Source organism: Corvus cornix, chromosome Z (assembly GCF_000738735.6).
Source record: "Corvus cornix cornix isolate S_Up_H32 chromosome Z, ASM73873v5, whole genome shotgun sequence".
In the NCBI taxonomy this organism is placed as follows: Eukaryota; Metazoa; Chordata; class Aves; order Passeriformes; family Corvidae; genus Corvus; species Corvus cornix.
In genome coordinates, this window is record NC_046357.1 from 55779325 (window position 1) to 55798033 (window position 18709).

The 18709-nt window shown below is 37.3% G+C and overlaps 1 protein-coding gene across 13 annotated transcripts in view; it reads left to right on the forward strand.

The window, feature by feature from the left end:
- Nucleotides 1–435: 435 nt before the first annotated feature.
- The window catches only part of MEF2C (myocyte enhancer factor 2C), a 125644-nt gene continuing 107370 nt past the window's right edge, over nucleotides 436–18709 (forward strand). For 3 of the 13 annotated variants that reach the window (XM_010393020.4, XM_019281997.3, XM_010393023.4), the window contains exon 1: nucleotides 4727–5240. The gene's annotated coding sequence lies outside the window, so the exon portion shown is untranslated. Of the gene's footprint in view, nucleotides 510–995; nucleotides 1095–4723; nucleotides 5241–14388; nucleotides 14440–16613; nucleotides 16860–18709 lie in introns of those variants that run through there. The other 10 variants (XM_010393025.3, XM_039566696.1, XM_019281999.3 and 7 more) reach the window with 8 other exon arrangements.

Here is an 18709-nt window from a genome sequence, read left to right on the forward strand (position 1 = left end):
AACTCTTTCCTAATCCCGGCCAGTCCCACACAGCCATAGCTGCAGTGGAACAACCACCGCTCCCTCCGGCCCTCCCTCGCCGGGACCACCCGCTCTGGCGTCAGTCGGCGCCCGGCCGGCCTTACACCGCCCCCGCACTGCCCCAGCGTCTTCCCGTCGGAGCAGGGACGAGGAGAGGGCGGTGGAAAAAGCACCGGCAGCGCCGGCGCGACCCGGGAGCCCCCGGCACTCGCTGTCCCGCCCGGCGCCGCCAAACCCGCGGAAGAGATGGGGTAGGGGACCGGTGTCGTACCTGTTCCTGCCGTGACTCACGACCAACGCACCCGGAGGAACGCCCCAGCACCTAGAAATAATGAGTCAATAAATAAATGATGAGAAGCCCGGGGTAGTGATGTGTGCAGGTGCGAAGGGTTGGGGCAGAGGCCAGAAAGGTCGCCCCTCAAGACCAGTCGTCCTGGTTGGGACCCGCTCTTCACAACTACAGGTGCAGAGAAAAAGGAATATTTGAGGTAAAAAAAAGTTCTGCTGCTGCTACCTGGTGTTGCCTGCCTGAAAGCAGAGCCGAGGAGATGCATGTCTGGTGTTGGCATCACACATACCAGCCCTTGATAAAAGGAAAAAATTAATATGCCAAGTTTTACTACTTTATAATTCACCCTGGCCTTTTAAACAGGCATTTATTAAACAACGAGATATCTGTGTTTTCCAAAATGCAAGTCAACGCACAAATACCGATTGGAGGATAAGTACAGCCTGTGATCAATAGTTTTGTAATTTTATTGATAGTGTAGCATCCCCAAGGTAGGATTTAGATGGCGTTTATAACAGCTTCTGAAAACATCAAGTTACTTACAAGTAAGATGGGCCTAAGTGCACATCAGCAAAGATTTGTATCCTTTTTATAGAAATTGTTTCATTAATTGCTTTAAATATATTGAAGTACTATAGGTTTGCATTTTAATAATATGCTACTTTTGTGCTTTTAAACATCCAAGGTGCCGAACAAGAATTGTAAACTCCGAAGTAACTACTATGGGAAAGATTAAGTAAAGCATTGGAGGTGGATCATTTTGACAATAAAGAGGGTGTATGTGGTGAGTGTTTAATATTCCTTACATTTAATATTACCAAGTGCTATTTATTATTTTTAGGTTTTTGTTCAAAGCAAAACCTGGAGAGCAAAACTCTATTATATACTTACAGATACACCTGTGACAAAGGCTTTCTGTAATCATTGCTTGATGTGTATGACACCATTTTAGTAATGGCATGCCATTTTATTTAAAGTTAATATGCCAGCTGTGCCTACCTTGCAGATTTTTTTGCAATTAAATTATTTTGCAAAGAATCATGTACATGTCATCTCACTGCAGTGGTTTACAAAGCAATTAAATTATGCTCTTGGAATATATACCCTATTAGCTTTGAAATTATCTGAGTTTATATATTTTTGTTCATTATAAAAGCATATAGATTGAGGGAATATTCTGAATGAATGAAGAACAAATACAATACTGTTGAATAATCTTGTGGGGTAGATTAATCTATAGCCTCGATTTCTCTCAGGGTGGGTTGCTGTGGCAACCGCCCCAGCTCACTTTAAAATAATTTCATAAAGCTCACTTCAAGAGCTGCACCCAGCGTGGGCCAAGTTTAAAAGCAGCCAGACATGGGAAGAAGAGTTATACTGCATTGCTCGTACAAACAGGGAGGTGGTGGAAGAGAGCGAGGTGTAGAGTGGAATGGGTTTGAGCAGAACTTTAAACAGAAAATAGAAACAAAGCCAACCCAGGGTTAAGATGCAAAGGAGGTGGATCATTTCATAGTAACCTCGCTGCTTTTCTGTTTAAACACCATGAAAGGATTTAAACTGGCAATCTCATTTCTCCTAAGGGAAAAATATGTTCTGCATCCGCAAAAGAACAAAAACGGACTTTGATAATCATCTTGAAAGGAAATGTTACCTTGAGGTAATCACACTTGTAATGGAAAGAGATACTCGGGTACACTCTTTAATAAACCTTTGGAGATCGGATTTTATAATTATTACATTTTGACTGATGTCTCATAGTTTAAAACACTGCATGCCTCAGGTGGTAGATTGGGAACAAAAAATTGTGAGCGGACCTACACATGGACTGTGGACAGCAAAAAAGCCTAGATTTGAGTCTTGTGCCAGAAATTTGAAAAGGGTGCATTTATGGAGAATCAGTACAAGAACAGACATCAGAACAAAGTTTTTTTACTGTTTGAAATTATTCCAGATTTTTAAATGAAATGCAAAGATAGGAAAAAAACTCCTAAACCTTTCAAATTATGCTGCAAAAATTCATGCCTTATCTAACCCTGAGATGAGTGACAAATTTTGATCCCTCCCCTTATATCTGTTTGTCCATCTAGCATCTGAATCCTGTTTTAAAAATCAAGATGTCCTTTACATGAATTTGATGAATTGTACTCATGACAAAAACTTGGCATGGCTTTAAGGTGCTCCAGTACGTGAAGGTCACAACTATAAAAAGATTAGGCCACAAGTGCCCACATGGAGGTGTAGTTGATGTTCTAAACTGCTGTATACTTTTATTTTCTGAAATACTTGCCTACTGTAATAATTACTTTCAAAATATGGCAGTGTTCATGTTCTGTCTTGCCAGTTGAAGGGCTGTGTTACCAACTAACCAGAAACCAGAAAACTTACACATCCTGCACAAAATAAAGCAGATGAGAGTAGGTTTCAATTAGAGCACAAAAGTGCAAAGTTTTAACACAATTTTCTATTTTTGCCACTAAGAATATACAAATACTATTGGATGGTTGGGTGCCACACTGAGAGACCAAAATTGTCTGCAGAAAAGGCATAGCAAGGGTACAACCTGTGTAACTGCTGTATTTCTTTCCTGCTGTGCTTCACAGCAGACCTGAGCTGAGAAAGTATTTATTTCTCAATGTTTTTTTGGGTTCTGCTGCCACTGCCAAGAATATGTGCCTCTCACCACCGTGTACAATGTGCTTGGCTTGTATCTGGCTGCCAGGTGACTCTGGGCACATCAGTATCACTGTCATTATTGGTGTGGGTATATTTGTAGCATGTCACTGCACGGAGAGTTGTGCACTCTCACCCAGACAGACCAGGAAATGATGAAACCCACAGTATTCTCTAGGGATTTGCAATGCGATCAATTGCAGGGTGCTTGTTAGAACTACCTGAGCTTTGTTTTGCTCCGACCAAGCTTTGAGCATCCATCTTTTAAAAAGTGCAGTGGAACTGAAAAGGTATTTATTCACTGTCAAATACTTGGAAGTAGGTCAGTGGCCCAATGAGATGATTCTGGGGGAAAAGAGTGTAAGACCAAGGACTTGTATTAAAATAACCTAAATATATAGTTATCACTGTGCTTGAATTCAGTCATTTGGTTTTATCACGTGTGCTGTTCCTATTTCCAGTACCTTAATTTATCATAAGAAATAATAGTCTGTGCCTTTACAAACTCCCCTGCTGCTCCCAAAGGATCATAAAAGTTGGCTATCTGCATAAAAATTAAGACAAGTATGTGCAAGGTCCAGTCTTACTCAGAAATTACTGCATGTGCTTAATCTGGATTTAAACTCACATACAGTGCAGTCCTTTCAGTCCAGCTTTAGACGCAACTGGACCTATTAAAAAAATAAAGCCCTGTCCACACAGAGCGTGCTGTCAATGCTGCGTTTCTGCGAGTGAGTCTGAAACGAGACTGTCTCCGGCAGCCGCCCGTGGCCCGGACTTGCTCGAGGAGGCGAGCGGGCCCGGATCCGGCAGCCGCTCTCCGCAGGGGAAGCACCGCTGCACCGGCGCTGCGCCGGGGCCGCTCCTCACGTCGCGGGACGCGGAGCCCAATGAGTTGGGGAAGTTGGACTGCTCAGCAGGCGCAGGGCTCGGAAGGGGGAGCCCCGCCAAGGTGCGAGGGGCTGGGCAGGAGGTGTCGGGGGGAGGGGGCAAGTGCCGGAGGACGGCAGCCCCGCTCCACGCCGGAGGCGGTGCAGGGGTCGGCGCCCTCCGGACTGCGCGGGCCGCCGCGGGCCGGCTGCCCCCTCTCGGCGCCCGCCCCTCCTCGCCGGAGGCGAAGCCACGCCGGAGGTGACGCCTCGGGGGTGCCGGGGGTGCGACATGCAGGGATGTTCCGGACCCTGGGCCTCGCAGGTCCCCGCGTGCGGGCGGGCTCGGTCACTGCCCCGCAGCCGGGCCCTGACCGGCCACGCTGACCGGCCGCAGATGCGCTGCCGCGTGCACTGCGCGCCTCCCCGCCCCGCAGCCCTTCCTGCCAGCCCCCGCACGCGGCGGTACCTCGCCAGGAGGGGGAAAACACGCACCGGCTCGCCGCCTTGTCTTCGCTTTGTATAATAAAAGATGTCATTAGGTTTGCGTGTGGCATATGCCATTACCCCCACCGTAAAACTAAAATTAGCAAAATGTCAGGAATGGAAAGATTGATTCACCCAAGATGCAATTATCATTTTAAAAGTGCTTGATTGAGGTGCTGATGCTCGATGATTTATTCTGCATACCATATACATAATTAAAGTAGTGTAGTGGAGCAATTTATCAATCTAGTTTAGACTAGAGGGGCAAGGAGCTGCTGCCGCTGCTGCTGCTGCTCTATGTTTGTTTTATTAAAACGCTTTCGGGATCTGATCCCGCCCCCTTTTTGCAAGAGTGAAACTGGTTATTTCTCCGTCTCGGGAGGAGAGAGTCATTCGTTTGGGATTGTGGGAGAGGGAGAGAAATAGAAACGCGGAGAAAGAGAAGAAAAGGGAGGAAGAAAGCAAAGCAGAAAAGGACGCCTCATCTGGCGTGTAGTTTGAATCCCTTTCTCGCCTCCCCCTTCCCCTCCGCGATGTTACAAAGGCTGTGAGCTGTTCGCCTTTTCCCATTCGCTTGCTGTCACTTCCTTCCTGGACGATCTCAGGACGAGTCCGGTTACTTTTAATCCGACCAGCAGCTCAGCCACTTTCTCCTCCTCCACGCCGCGCACACACGCGCACCACACACACACACACACACACACACACACACACCCCAGGCATCTTCTGGCTGCTTATTGGATTGACTTTGAAGGTTGTGTGTGTGATTCAAGGCGGCTGCATGTTGAACCAGGTGGTGAATATTTAAGGCTGGAAGAAGTAAAGGGATTTTTTCTTTTTCCTATGAAAGAAAAATATCTGAAGGACTAGTCTGATCAGCCAAACGGCTAACTGTTTATAATGTAAGTACATGTGAAATTCAGCGTCGGAATGAAATATAGTGGGCATGGTACAGAAACCCTAGGTACATTTCCTATCACCGTTTGAAGAATGTATCAGTCATTTTATGTGAACTGGGACTGAGATTGCTTGCAGGCTTTTCAGTGTGTGATTGTGCAGTTGCTTAAAAGTAACTTGTTAGACAAGTAACATAGTTAAATCTCTGTCTAGTAAATTACTGCGGACTTGTCTCTATCAGTGTCATAAGTGTTTTAACTTTGATGAAGTTAGTTTACATAATTTATGTGCTTGATATTATGAAGTATTGGAAGCTTATTTGATTTAGATAGCTCTTAGTTGATTTAAAAGCTATGACCTTGTAGTGCTTGCACTCTGATTTATCAGACTAAGGAAACAAACAGGTTTCAGTGAAATGCTCTTAAACTTCGTGGTACCACAGGCTCTTCAGTCCTCAGTTTAGGTAGTGCATGCTTGCAAGTGTTTAACTTTGTGCATCTTTCATCTGAATTACTTACATTTGAGATGGAAAGACCCCTTGTATTTATGTGGGAACTTAAGTCATGGGCTGCAAACCACTTTTGGAATAGCATGCTTTGGTCTTTACACAGTACTTTGAGTAATCTTTAAATTTTTTAACAAAAAGGAGTAGAGATAATCAGAATTACATAACTAGCTGGTGTAGTTGCAGTACAGGCTAATCGCTTACAGGCTAACTTAAAGTTTAATGTACATGAGAGACTTACGAGATTATTGTTGCATTACTTTATTATAATACTTAGTATTTCCCATAAAACTTAGTGTGACTTTCTGTCAGCCTGAAAAACAAAACAAGTATAAAGACAAGCTAATAATCCCATTTCAAAAAAAAAAAAAAAAAGAGAGAGAAAATAATAATAATAATAATAATAAATAATAATAATAATGATTAACAAAAAAAGCAATGAAGTGTGGTGCAAAACAAAATCTAATGAATCATTGTGGGTACCTAAGCATTGTCTTTTATAGAAAAGTTCTATTTTCTTTATTGTATATAATGATTATTATTACCAAATAATTGCATACTTAAATAAATACTGTAATACACAATTTAAGACTACAGATTTAAGAGAATTAAACAAAGAAAAGCACTTTACCGATACTTTGCTGGTGATCAGAAAATAATTGCTTTGACACAAAATTTTCCCTGCACATATCTGACCATCACCTTAATGGCAAATGTCCTAGTTTCATATCTTTACTTTAACATGATTATAAGATGAATGATAAGCCAATTGTTTTAGATGTAATTGTGATTACATTTCTTTCATTAGCGCTTTCCTGGCTATTGTGTTTGAAGAGTAAAGATGTTTATATGGAGTGTAATAACTAATCCCTAGATGCTGGGCAAGGCATGGAAATATTACCACCTGTGAACCAGTACTACAGCACTTCTGTATTGCATATGTACTGATTTTCCATTCAAATGATAAGACAAATGGTTTCTCTGGGGATTTGTTATTTTGTGAACTATACTTATTACAGAATTTCAATTACCTTACATTAAATCCAAAACCTGCAAAACTTTCTTACTTTATCAGTTTTCTTAAAATACCCATTATATTATTCTTTCTGTATTAATGAGTACATAATTCATAACATAACATTCAATTCATAACACTGAAATCTCTGCCCACAGTTGTGTTCTTTTGGAAGTAACAGAAAAATTCCTTGAAGAACAACTTAAGACAATGGCCCTTAGTTCCAGGTGTCTATGTTCCTGGTTGTACACATACATTTATTTGAAAAACTTGTTCATATATATTTATACTAATATGCTCTATGTAGTATGAGAAGATGGTTCTGGGACCTGAACTTGGAAAGGTTCTTTCATGCAAGCAGTTCTTACACAACTAGTCCTGCTGGCAATGCTGAGACTACTTGTGTGAAAACGAGCAAGTCACAGAGATAACAATTTACAGGATCAGGACCCAAAGAGACTAAACCTCTCGCCTGTCCCAAAGCTTTCACAGGACAAAGATGTAAAGAATGTCACTTTCAATGTCCTCTAAAAGCATACAGGGATCAGATACTGTCTGTATCTTCTTAAGATTATTTGACCAACAAAAAGGGAAAATTAAGTTTAAGAGCCTTATTAAAATTGGTAGTAAATGATGAATAGTTTGGGAGGTTACGTTTTTTACAGTTATGTTCCTGAGCTTCAAGTTTTGGACCATAATAAGAAAATTCATGCAAATACTTTCTTACTGTGAATTTTCTTCCAATACGGGATCAGGAAATTTTTCTTCCTTTTTTTAAACCTTTCATCTACCTGCAACATGTATATTGAAAACCAGAGGTAACTTTCTTAAATGGTTCTGTCTTTTAAAACACCTAAAATATTATAGACAAAGAGAAATGAAGCTTCCCAAAGCTTCTCACAAAAGTTTGACTAAGAGATACTTTGGTAACTCATTATTCAGTAGATTAAAGTAATTATATAGAAACTTAGGAACAGGGAAGGAGTTGTGAATAGAATACTTTTGCCAACTTAATTTCTTTAATTTTACTTTTCTCTATAACAGGTAAATTTGTTGTTCACCAGGATAGTTTCGTTCATCTTCAGGGACAGCTAAAGTTATTTCATTAAGGAAGAAGTCATTAATTTCTATTATGTTCTTGAAAGAAAAAATGCTTGGTGTTTGATACACTGTGATCCATTTTTACCTGTTTGATATTGTTATTCAAAATTACATGATAATGATTCCAAAAATCAAGTAAGGTGTAGTGGTATTTTTTCGAAAACCCTGATGATGGAAATGAATCTACATAAGGTGTTATGTAATTTCAAAGAGTTAATAGTCCTTGCTTCAGCATTCTGAATAATAACCGAAACACTTATATTTGTGATGTATTCTAAGTTTTTTAATTTCGCTATATGATATCAGTAGAGAGATTTTGTATATCCTCATTTATTCTCTGTAATGACTTGGTACAAAATATTTTAAAAATTATATATTTAATTCCAAAGCTAGAAAACTTCAAGCTTAGCAGCAGAGTTAAAATTCTGGTATTTGAAAAGGATGAAAATAGAATTTTGCATCCTGGTTCAGAAGCAAAATGGATTCAGAAGAACTTTGGTCAGCAAACACTGGTGGTACAAGTGAAAATTTGAAAACCTGCATTTTTAAACTATTTTTAGAAGTAATTATTTGAGTTCTCTGATCAACTTTAAGGTCATTTTCTTAGAACTGATGATCAATGTACATGTGGACAGGTGATTAAAAGCTAGTGTCTTCAGCCCTCCACTTTAATGTCACTGTCTCATTGACTGCAGTGCAGCAGAGCTTGTCTATTCACTGAGATCTGTCATCTTTAGGAAATCAGACCAGCTTATAGGGGCGATTCGCAAAACCAACAGTGGCAACAAAGTCTTATGTGCCTTAGAAAAGAGGATTAGGCAGTTCACATGTCGTTTTGATTGGGCAGAGATAAAAGCTGATTGCTGCTGCATAGCAAGGCACACTTCAATTTTAAGTGATTATTGTATGAGACAATTATAACTCTATTGCTTAGTCATTGTTAAGGGCAATTTGAAGCAAGGAAAGCTCAATTTTGACATTAGTGGATTTGTATGACTTTATAGTGAAAGTACAGCCACTTGTAGCATTGTTACACCAACTTTATAAAAAATGTTTAATACACCACTATGGGGAATTAAAATTAAAATGTAGTAGATTATTGTTCTGGGATTTGTTTAAAAATATGCTTCTCTAGATAATATCCTGTAATCACAATTAAAAGTTCTTAAAAGTGCCTAGCACTTAAAAAGTGCCTGGGCTCTAAAAAGTGCCTAGGACTATACTAAATTCGCAGCACTTAACCCTATTAAGAGCTTACAAGCAGAGAAGAGTGCCTAAAATGTGCCAGGGCTTTGCAGATTTAGCAAAAATTATACACAACTAAACCATCTTACTTTATTCTATTATTTTTTAAATGTAATGTGTTGTAAAACTATTGTGTCGCGTGTGTGCAGTCTGATTTGAAAATAGCCAAGAAATTAAGTGCTGTCCCTATATTATCAAATATGTCATTTATCAGTGAGAATAAAGAGTTTTTCCTATTTGCACAATTTAGTTATAACATACAGCCTTTAACATTTAGAAGTATGAAAGTAGAAAGCTGATAACTTCTATGGTAATTTCTTAGCATTTTTCAAAAGAACTACTTTTTTTACCCAACTGATGCCTCCTAGTGTTTCACATAATAAAACACTAATGAGTCAACCATAAATGTAAACATTGTTCTTTCATTTTCTTCATCTTGTGTGGTACATAAAATTAATATTTATGTATTTAATTTTGTATGTTTTATTGTAATCAGGCAGGAAACTCGCATAAATTCAGATGTCTCATTTTAATGCATACTGGAGGTACATTTTTAGTTTCTTTCATTATAGCTTTGCCTAGCTGTGTTTTGAAAAGTTTAAGTTATATAGAGTACATTTTCTTTTTTTCCTTTTGTTTCCTATGTACATTAAACAAATTTCTCAACAATGTCTTATTAAGCTCAAATGGGAATTTTAAAGATTTGCTAGCATAATGCTTTGAAAAGCAAGCCCTTCAAAGTAGGCGATTAATGCAGTTATAGAAACGTTTGAAATATACTAAGGGACCTCACAGCCACAAGACAAAAAACACTGGCCTGAGACATACACACTGACTACAGTCCTCAAAGAATAGTTATCATATTTTGTAGCTGTTCCTGATTATTTTACTGTTGAATAAGCAAGAAAACTGTATTAAGACAGTTTTCAAATTCACAACAGGTACACCTTGCTCTTTTGTATGTATGTATGGATTATCAGTACTTCTGATAAAGGATTCATGTACGTAAAATACTGAGTTGGATCTTGAAGTGGTAAAGACAGTGTCCTTTTCTTACAACAGCAGTCTGGTCATGTAACTCCTGAATGCCACAAAAAACCACATTCTCTATCATACAACAGTAGAATTTTTTACCTTTTATTTTATAGGAGAGTTTAATTTTCAAAAAGTTAGCTAGCATCATTGTGACAAAACAAAACCTATGGACCTCAGCTCTATATTGGATCTGTCGGGTATGCTATTCTAATGATAAAGAAGCAGCCAAGTCTGAGCATACTCTGGCACAATTTAGTGGCACAGTTTTATCTAAAGTATGAGATCAAGTTAATGAAAATTGAATTGGAAATAAAACCATTATTCTAAGACTTCCAAGAAAAGCAATGAAATTCCTTGGTACTTATTCTATTCAGGACATTTTAAAACAAAGTAAAGTCAGTTTGCAATTAAAAAATCAAAGTTTAAGCATTAATATGGGTCATAAAAATTTGTGTGTTCTTCTCAATGTACATATGGTAAATTTAGGTGCCTGCTTACAGAAAGATTATGACTGAATGCAGAGAGTTAAATCTATATATGCAGATCTTGGTATTGGGAATTAGTATTTGATTTTAGAATATTTAAAAAACACATATTTTAGGATTGTGTTTTGCCATCAGCCCTGTTAATATAAATTTTTTCTCCCAGTAGTTTTAAAGTGCAAAGAGATCTTTTTGAGATCAGTCATTTATTTAACCCAAGAAACATCACATAGAAGCCTAGCCTTTAAACTTTCTCGCATCTTGAAAGTGTTTCAAAGTATGCAAATGACACCTGGTATTCTGCCAGGAAAGCTAACATGCTATTGATATAATTTTCTGATATAGCTACATTGCAACTTCCATTGTAAAGAGAAAGCAAATGTGGAAGAAAAATAGAGGGAAGCATAATGAAAAAGAATCTTTGAGTCATTTCAATTGTAGGACTGATACTCCAAAATTTTGCCAAAGAGAACCCCACCCAGCCTTTTTTTTTTTTTTTTTAAACAACTGAATACATTTAGATTGCAGAAATATGTCCTAGGAAAGCCTACATGTGTGTTATCTGACTTAGAACAAGTTCTGGACAAATTGTCTGAGAATTATTTTAACACTGTAATATACTCTGTGACAATATGGATTCAGTAATCACACCAGTGAGGTCTGATAGACTATGCTCCTTTTGTAATCCTCCGAACAGGTGCTTTAGCAGTTACCTGCTCCAGCAGGGTAGATGTACTTATTTCTGCCTTCTGGCACCTTCCCCGATATTGGAAGCCTGCAAGACTTTGAATGAAGAGAGCTCCAGAGATCTTGGCCAGTACAGTTGGTCCTGGAAAGTCAGTCAGTATCTGCTGCCTTCGTTTAAGTTAACCATAAGGCAGCCCACAGATTAAGGACAGAATTGAGCAGATGGTATAAAGCTACTCTGTCTGCTTTTCCCAGGTTATAAGCTGATACAAAACTTAGATTCAAATCTAACAAGTCTTATCTTACTCTATTTTCTTCAACTATATAATTGATTAGGTGAAGTTTATAATAAAAATTATTAACCAAATACCAGCGCAGGAATTCACCTTAAATATTACCCTCTTTTATTTCTTATACTGTAATCAAAAGATGTAAGTGAACTGAATTAGAAACAACATTATTTATGTTTGCTTTTATAGATATAGGGTGCATGCCACTTGTGGAAACCATGCTCAGTTAAATTTCACTATTTACTTTTAAGTTGTCAATCAATAACTGTTAGCAAAGTATGTACAAAGGGCAAGAAGGGAGGATTGTGAAATTGTTTATAAAACACATCTGCACAAGTCCACAAAGTGCAGAACATTGTCCACGTGGTACATTAATTTTAGTAGTATAAAAAACCAAGTAACACAGTAGCATGTGCTATTTATGTGATTTTGAATAGGTTCTTCCCCCTAGTGAAAAATATATTTTGATATGACATTGTATTTGAAAAAGTTGTGCATTCTTTTAACCAGATAGGGTAGATATTGTTAAATCATCAGAGAAATTGTAATGTTTCAGAAGATATTCACACTATAAGAAGCTTGACTGCAGCACTTTTCATTTAAATATTCAATATGGACTTCATGGAAAAAGTTGTCCCTAAAGATGGGAGCTAGGAGAGGAGGACATTGCAGAGAAACAACAGGACACTGAGGTTCTGTGACCATCCTATAATGCTGGCCCATATATCCCCTTCAGACTGGCATTTAGCTTCACGCTTCTACTGCCAAGAATTCCCCTCTGATTGCCATATCCCATGGGAATGCCTAGGCAACTACTATAAAAAATGTTAATACGGTCTGGGGATATTCTGTGAAACCAGCAGGAGACAGTATGTTCTCTAGACTTAGCCTCAGGGCTGCTTTATGTCTGTCTATCTGTGTCCTGAATGTGTTTCTGCCTATACTGAGTATGATAAGTGGGAGAACTGCAAAAGAAGAAGGCCTTTAGGAAGATTAAGAGGAATGTGGATATGGTCTATTTGGTAAGATGGGATATAAATGGAGGAGAGTGGACAATACATGATAGCCAAACTTAAAACATTAATCTTGGACAATTTTTTCATTAAAAATTCCTGTTGAAGTGTATTTAATTAATCTTGCTGTGAATAATCTTTAACTGTTGTAGACATAGGGCAGTGGTCTTAATGACTGTTGATTGAAATAAATCGTATAGTTGTAAGGAATGATCTTTTGAACAGTATTTGATGAGAACCTGTTTTACCGACAGTCTTGGAGAAATCATCTGTTTTTCCTTCATCTTGTTTATGTGTTGTGATGGAGACAAGGAACTGATATAGCAGAGGAATGAGAAAAATTCTGTGTTATGACCCCAGTGCAATCTATGAAATAAGTGTGAATTTGCATACTTACTAAACTTCTTCATGACACATTTTTTTATTTCAGAATACTGGGCCAGAAAATGCATCCATGCAGTGGCATACAAAATGTATAACTTTATCCAAAACACATATATACAAATTTTAGAAATTATAAATATGACCATAAATGTTGGTAAGAGCCTATGAACTGGTATGGTCATTTAAAACTAAAACAAATTTCATTCATGTTCTTGAGTATACACATTTAAAAAAATATAGCCTAGGTTAGTTGGATTACTAGTACTCTTAGCTATATGATGAATGGTTATCAATTGGAAATAATATGGATTTACATTTAAAATGTATGTTAAGTAGAAAATAGTTTTTCAGTTTATCCTTAAAACATGATTAAATGATTGGCAAGCTACTTAATTGAAGCAGAACTTCCCACAGTTGTACCTGTATCCTGGGTAGGTAGAAATCTGCATATCTTCACAAGGAAAACAATAGGATCTGGTGTTTCTATTTTATTTTTGAGGCTGCAGTAAAAAAGATTATGCATAGGATAGAAACAGAAGAATATTCTACATATCCTGTAATATTGGCATGCAAGTGGGACTAATATTTTTGTGGGTTTTCCAAAAATTGTTATTGACAAAGTGAAATGAGAATCTATTTTCAGTACATGTTTCAGTACTTAAATCCTCATCCAGAACCTTGCATTTAGTTCAGTTATGCTTCCAGTAGAAATTGTCACAGGCTTAGTATTACATTCAGTGGTGACCTGCAAAATAGTCATCTAGAAAGCATCCTTCCTGGGTGCTATCTTTTCTGGAATTTCATATTTTTAAAAATTGCGTAAGGGGTGATAGGCAGTGGTGATAGGCATAATGTAAATCCTATGACAGGTACAAAGCAAGCAATAGAAAAATTACTAATTTTGCATCACAATTCTAAAGCTATTAGGATTTCTTCCCCATGTTCCTAATTGCATAATAATATACATAACTGACAGGGCAAGGATTTCTCAATGGAGGCAGGATGTGTTTTTTTATTTAACTTTTTTTTGTCAATAAATAACAGTATGAAGCAATATCTTATTCCGCAAAGAGACATGACATAAAAAGAAAGATATTCTGGTCTGTTTTTAGGAGCAGTACTTGTCGCATATCTGGACAAATGGTGATTTTCTTGAGCTCCTTTCTGTTACAAGTCTCTAGAAGTCACTAGTGTAAAACAGTAGCACTCCGTTCTAACATTTTTATATACATAAAAATGTATATGATTACAAGCAAACCTGTCATGAGACCACTACTTATTTGAATACTCCAACGGGCCACTGAGTAACGCTTCTACAGATTTCAGATAAAAAGTAATTTTAAGAATAGTCAGGAAGAAAGTATTCATTCGCTCTTCTTGCTTTATTGTTTTCCAGATGTGATCAGAAAGAGAAAATTGTTTCACTAATGGATCAGAAAATTGCCCTGTGAGTTAAATATCACCTAAAAATACAGGTCCCATGCTTGATAGATACAAATTCAAAATACAATGTGGATATATCAAAAAGGCCTCTTTAAGATCACAAGGAGTCTAAAGACATATAGTTTTGTGAGATTCTGATGATGATAATTTGTGAAAGAAAGAATCATCACCATTCTATTTTCATATGTTGGTCTAAATCCTATTCTTATATGCAGAATAGTTAAATCAATACCCACTATTATGTCCATTCACAAAGACCATTTTGAATATCTCATGATCTAAACTAGATATCTAAAACTAAAATACAGGTTTTCTACTGAAAAAGTGAACATAAGGCGCATTCCGTTTCAAAGTGTGCTCCAAATTTTGAACAAGTTTCTTGAATGTAATAATTGCCAGCACCACATGTAACCCATTGGTTACAATTTCTAAGACCAGGGAGGAGAATCCTTCAGTATGAATTCCAAAACCTAAAAATAATGGGAGCATTTAAAAAATATATGTTTATTCTTAATGTACAATTCAGTAATTATCATCTCCCAAGAGATACATGAACTTTATTTGAGGCAACAGATGTGAGGTAAAAAAATTGCAAGTGAAGCGCAGAAGTGAACAACAGCTTAATATATACAGTGTAAGAGAAGGGAATCAGAACCCCTAAATGTAAATTTTAATTGGAACTGCATACTTTTTTTTTTTGGTGCAAGTTCATTATGCAATGCCTCAGTTGAATGAAATAATCAACTTTATTAGAACCTTAAATTTGTGCTGGGACTTACTAAAAAAATTAGAGAGGACTTAGGGCAACACCTAAAAGGGGAATTTAAGTTTTACTTTGCTGTGTCCTGTTGTCTACCAGAATCCACAACCCTAGATTAAGTCTGTAAGTCCTTTATAAACACTGGTTTAATTTTTATAGTAGAAATTCAAGAATTGAGAAATCTGACTGGAAAGACTTCCTAACCTTAATATAGAGCAGTTAATGGCAAATTCTGTCTTCCACTGGTGGTAGAATATTCTGGGAGAAAGCTACTCTCCGCTTCCAAATGTCAGGCCATTACATTTTTGTATAGATAAAGAAATAGTAATTGAATGAAGGACTGTAACTGAGTCATGTTTCCCTGGAATGTCATAGTTCCTTACCTGTTGTTTAAGTCTCTTGTTCTCTTTTATGTCTCTTACTAAAAAATGCAAGCCTTTCTGTGTTTCTAGTCTGTAATATAGCTTTAAACTAGTTTAAACAACAAATTCCATGCCATTTTTGCTATTGCATTGTCTGAAAAGTTTTACTTTATAAAGTGCAATGTATAAGAAAAAGTTCTTTTCATTTTATCTTTAAATTTGCAAGTCCATTCATCTAAATATGTAAAACCAGATTTTAATCACCTCTGTGATAGTATTTCATAATTTTTAGTGACCTCATTCTTCCATTTGAGTTTGTTTTTGAGCAGAGATATACCATGGCTAATGAGGTTCTGAAATCTAGGATAGGAGTTAGAAACATGAAGAGGTGTTTGAATATGAGGACAGTGAGCATGCTGTAAGTGAGAAATGGATTGATTATGGGTTGGCTGAGACAAGAAGTACAGCTTCAGAGTGTGATAAATCTCTCAGTCTACCTAGGAGTGTTTAATAAACCTATATGAGAAAAAGTAGTTCAAAAATAACCATTTTTTGCATGTTCTCTCTCATCTTCAGCAGAGTTTGGGTGGTCCTTTAGGAAAGACCTTGTGGCCTAGCATGCATGCCCTTTCAGCCAGTTTCTTGTATAGTTAATGTGCCTGTTGAATGTGTGGGTGTGAGTCCAAAGCTAATTTCCTGACCACATTATTATGCTTGAATTAATGAAGAATAACAACTCTGGTTAAAAAGTTCCGCTGATATTCTGCCTTGACTAGTATTTATCCAAGAGTATGGAGCAGCTCATAAGTTATAAAAGCATGCTGCTGTTTCCTTTTCTTTTACTATAATTTGGAACTTCTGATTTCAGAAATACGAAGAGAACTTACATCCACATATAATATATTTATGTAAAAGTATTTAAGATATAAGTAAATACATGGCACTATGTCCTTTGCTCATGTATTCGAACATAACTTCACTGACTCAATGACCTACTAAAAACTGCTTTATATACAGACTTCATGCTATTAATTAATATCCACCTCTTTTTCTCAGTTCCACTCTGACTCTTTTTCCAGACTCATTAGAAACAAAGATACCATTTGAATAGAACATTTCAAAAGAAGATCTTCTTATCTTCTCTTCTGGACCATCTTGGGAAGAATGTATAAAGATCTACCACTTCTTTGATCAAGAACATTATAAGCAGACTTAAGCAGTTTTCTAAGTCACCCTTGGGGGTTAAAGTCTGCGTATGTAGGCTTGCCATTCACACATCCTGAAAAGAGATGGAATGTGAAGGTACATTTTATGCTGTTCTAGAGCTCTTCTCCAATTAGGAGAGTATACCTCAGCTTCTGTCTGCTGGATGTTAATTATATTATGTAATGATCTGTGTGAGTTTTATAAAGTCCAAATCATTCCGTTTTTCTAATGTTATTCTGAAGTACTGCCAGAATACCAAATAATCACTGTATATGGTATACATATACAGTATGTGTACTGAGACTGCTGGACTCATGAGAATTCCAGATGTTCCACATTACTTGAGGTGCTCAGAACATTAGATGCTGTATTAGTCCTTACTCAATTGGCAGTCCCATTTTATTCCTGTTGTATAAGACAAAATAGTGTGTAAAACATCAGAGTAAAATTCAGAAGTGTTAGTACGTTCTTGTTATTGGAACACTATTTTCTTTAGAAGGAAGGAAGGAAGGAAGGAAGGAAGGAAGGAAGGAAGGAAGGAAGGAAGGAAGGAAGGAAGGAAGGAAGGAAGGAAGGAAGGAAGGAAGGGAGGGAGGAAGGAAGGAAGGGAGGAAGGAAGGAAGGGAGGAAGGAAGGAAGGAAGGGAGGGAGAAAGCATGCTGTTTTGGTGCCATGATGAGTCAAGAGCTGGAGAATACTTTTAACCATTAGTGAAGATCAGGTTCCCCTTTTATATGAGAATACATAGTTGCAACTATTTTTGTTGCCAGTTCTGTACTGACAACTGTAACTCAGTGATCCTTTTTAGAGCCATCTTGGATTCTCAATCCATATATTCAAGTGAAACTTGAGAAGATGCAAGCAGCAAGAGCAAAGCTGACTCAATCACCATTTATGCTAATTCATATTGTCAGACACTCTAGTCCTGTAATGCTAGAGTACTAGCAGGCAATTTGCTTAGTATCAATTTTAGGTATAATGCTACTTTTGTCTGAGAGCACAACTAAGCAGAGGAAGGATATTCTAGCATCTACAATGGCAGCCTGGATTTAGGCTGTGTGGAATTAATTCTTCCAGAACCCCTTTTATAGCACTGTGAAGATTTCACTTTGCTCATGCATCAATTCCCTGTCTGTAGAATGAGGTGATATTTCTATGAGACAAATTCTGTGGGACACAGACACTGCAGTAACAGTGTCCATATAAGTACCATAGGGAGTAAACAAGGCAATGTAGACTATAAATATGTAGTGACTTTTAGAGAATTACAGTCTAAAGCAAAGCAACAGACTCTTAGATAACTTCACTTTTGCTAGAAATCCATTTTAATTAAAGTTCAGAGCTTTCTACTTCTTTCTGTCCGTTCTTCTACTTCTTTAGTAGCTGTGCCAAGGTATCCATGTGTGTTTCTTCCACTGTCATCTGGCTCATTCCCAGCAGATGCACACAATCTGTTTTGCTGTCATTGACAGGACTCAGTTTATGAAAAAAATGTGGCAGAACATGCTGCTGTAGTCACTTATACAGGATTCTCTTTTCTAAGTAACTGAGAAGAAATTAATTCTTTTTGGGGTTTTTTACATATTGTCCAGTCATAGGATTTTATCCGGACTACTTTGCATTGGGTTAAACAGAGTATTTGTTTAACATCTTAGCTTTCTTTTTAAATTCCTATTTAGTAAAATTAAAATTTGCCAATAATACGAATATATAAAATCACCACAGAATGTTGACAGACCTAATTTCAAGTGGTGGCAGTAATTCTGGCCATTCTGGAATACATGTGCTATTCCCAACTATTTTAGAAAATATTATAGTATTTCCTTTAAATTTTATAATATAAATACAAATTTTCCAATCTATAAATAATCCTGATCATCCAAAGATGGGGACTCTTAAGTATCCTGGATATATGTGAATTATAGAAAAGGATTTTGTATAAGGAG